The sequence below is a fragment of the Electrophorus electricus genome, unplaced genomic scaffold (genome assembly GCF_041902795.1).
Source record: "Electrophorus electricus isolate QZ-2024a unplaced genomic scaffold, ASM4190279v1 Scaffold83, whole genome shotgun sequence".
Lineage (NCBI taxonomy): Eukaryota > Metazoa > Chordata > Actinopteri > Gymnotiformes > Gymnotidae > Electrophorus > Electrophorus electricus.
Window position 1 is genome coordinate 144541 of NW_027658800.1, and position 2873 is coordinate 147413.

The 2873-nt window shown below is 39.9% G+C and overlaps 1 non-coding gene across 1 annotated transcript; it reads right to left on the reverse strand.

Annotated features, from left to right (window-relative positions):
* Positions 1–1347: 1347 nt before the first annotated feature.
* On the reverse strand, positions 1348–1419 carry trnae-uuc (transfer RNA glutamic acid (anticodon UUC)). Its single transcript has one exon. It is a non-coding gene; the product is annotated as a tRNA-Glu (tRNA).
* Between the last annotated feature and the right edge of the window lie 1454 nt (positions 1420–2873).

The window sequence follows — 2873 nt, forward strand, 5'->3', positions numbered from 1 at the left end:
ACTGGATGATACTTCTAAAAGTAATTGTGTTTGCAGTTTATTTGCACAGTTACATGAACAACACTGGTAGCATAGTCAACAGGCTTGATGGTTTTCCAGTGCACGACACTGTGATACCAGGGCTGGCCCAAGCCTGTGTGGGGCCCTATGCAGAAATCTGAGCTGCCACTGACATAACATAGGTAAAAAACAAATAGAAATAAATACATGGTCTTTGGCACCCTCTTGGCGGCCTTAGCAGGCTCTCATTTTGCTTATACGGCGGGACAATTGTTCTGCTGTTATCCTAGCTATTGAGCAGTCCTACCTAGATTTAATGTACTTATGTACATTACCCTTAGTCCAGGTTTCTGGTGTTTATTTTAGATGGATTTTTGGTTGTATATATTATAATTAGGCTACTGTGGACAATTGTATACCGTATAGCTACAGCACCTGTACTTCACACACATGTAGTAATCGGAACTAGAAAGTTGCCAACCCTATTAAAATATTAGGTTTATAGTATAATATTTGAATTAAACAGACAAAGCATTAATCACAATCATTTGCATGATGATTAAATCTTGAACCAAAAATGTATCAGAGAGCTGTAGTGTTTTTTATAGACACACACCCAATAAAACTTTGCTTGACCATTTCTTGCCCTCTATATCATTCTCTGCAGTTTACTGAGAAAGACCTGACACTGGGTAATGCCATTGTCTATTCGAAGGCCAAAACAACAACAATCTTGGTTATCAAAGACTCACTCCACCCTGACCACAGCCTCTTCTTTTAGAAGCCATGAGAAAACCACCATCGCAGCTTGAGAGCACAAATCTAGCCTCTTAAGAGGTGTTTTGTTTCACAGGCAGATCGATATCTCAATGCGGTCCACATGAAAGCAATTTTCTTTCCCTGAGTGCAAATTGCACTTTTAATGCCTGATATTTCAGCCACTCATTTCTCTCACTACATGACAAAACTCTCGAAACTTTTCTCCAAAAGCACTGAATGTTATTCTAACCATTTATGGCCTTTCTCCATTCATGTACACAAAGTCCAGTATGATTCCAAATGTCATCAAAAGATATATCTGTTTGTAGCTGAACAACTTATACAATGCGATCTTTCTTCTTTGTGTCAAATGAACTTAACAATTGAAACATCCAAAACTGGCTGTGTTTCTTGCCAACATACTGGTGTTTGGACATGTGGGATTACTTGCATGTCGCTTTCAATAACTCAGTTGGTAGAGTAGAAGTTAAAACTGTCATCCTTTGGCTGTCGGCTCAACTCCAACTCACACAAACTTTATGTTTTAATGCAGAATCTGTCGTTTTATATGAGCATAAAAAGAGGTTTTTCCCTGACCGGGAATCGAACCCGGGCCGCGGGGGTGAAAGCGCCGAATCCTAACCACTAGACAACCAGGGACAAAGCTGCTGAATTTACATGAGAAGACCATTTTTCAAAGTCTGCACTCCTACTATTCTGACAATGTTTGGATGCATACTGGACTTGGTATGCATGAGTGGAAAAAGGCCATAAAGCGAGTTATTCATCTTTCTCTTTGTTCTACAAAAAAATGAAGTTTGCAAGAGTCAGGGCTCTTTTTTACCATCTGGGAAAAGAGGGAACGCTGGTGTCACTAACACATGGAAAGAGCTGTTATATATTCCCCATTTGTCTCCTTAATGTTTCTGACAATTTAGCCACTCATTTCTCTCTCTACATGAAAACACTCTAGAAAATGTTCTCCAAAAAATACGGAATGTTATTCTAAGTACTCAGAAAATAGTCTTTTCCTCCCCCTTCTGACGCGTGAACTTATAGACGCCCTTGATTGCACGGTGTCTCTGTAATTGACAGGGGAGAGAGCGTATGCCACTCCCTCTCTCCCTAAGAGTACAGCCAATTATGCTCTTCTAGACTCTCGGCCACAAATGGCTGTGACACCATCAGTTTCAAAGTTAAACACAACTCCTATAGTACCAATAAAAGCTTCACACTCACCTCAGCTGGGACATGGCAGACACTGAAGGAAACTCCTCACTTCACTCTCTTCATCTGACCAGTCATTAAGCTCCACTGGTTTCTTCACTGTTTTGAGTTTCAGCACTTCTAGCACTTGTAATATTAGAATAGAATCCCTTTAGTTACTAAAGGTACACAGAAATGTACACCGGTACATAGAAACTTACTGTATGTAAGAGTGCAATAGTTCAAAGCTGTATTAGTGCAGATAAATACAACTACAGTGCCATTGCAGCTTTTAATGCTGTTTCAGTATCAGGGTCTTCAGGAAGGCTCCACCTGGCAACCCTGAAGTGCCTTGCTATGCTTAAAACTACACACACACACACACACACACACACAAACAAACAAACACAAACACTTAACAAGGTGAGTTCTGCTTATTTGTTAAGAAGGCTGATCGCCATTTAAAATTAGATTTCACAAACTATAATTGTTACACTGGTGAGTTTGAGGTAGAGATGCACTTTCATTAATACTGCTTACACTGTGTTTCTTTACAACACGCATGGACGTGTTGAAGCATCTCATATGCATAGAACACTAATACTCAGAGCATTGGAAGGTTGAAAACAGAAGCTATCTGGCTCACACAATGTTTTAAATGTGCCAAGGGAAATTCCAAGTGTGGCCATCCTTGAGTGGAGTGGAAGATAAATATGTTTTTTTTGTATTTCAAAGCGGCTGTAAGAGTATAACAGGCAGTTTAGAACATGTCAGTCCCTCCATGTAATTTGAGAGAAAATATCCTATGAAGATTGGACCAAGATTCCTGCAGAGTATTTTCAGCACATAGTGGAAACTATGCCAGAAAGAATTGCTGCAGTTCTGGAGGCCAAAGAAGGTCCAACATG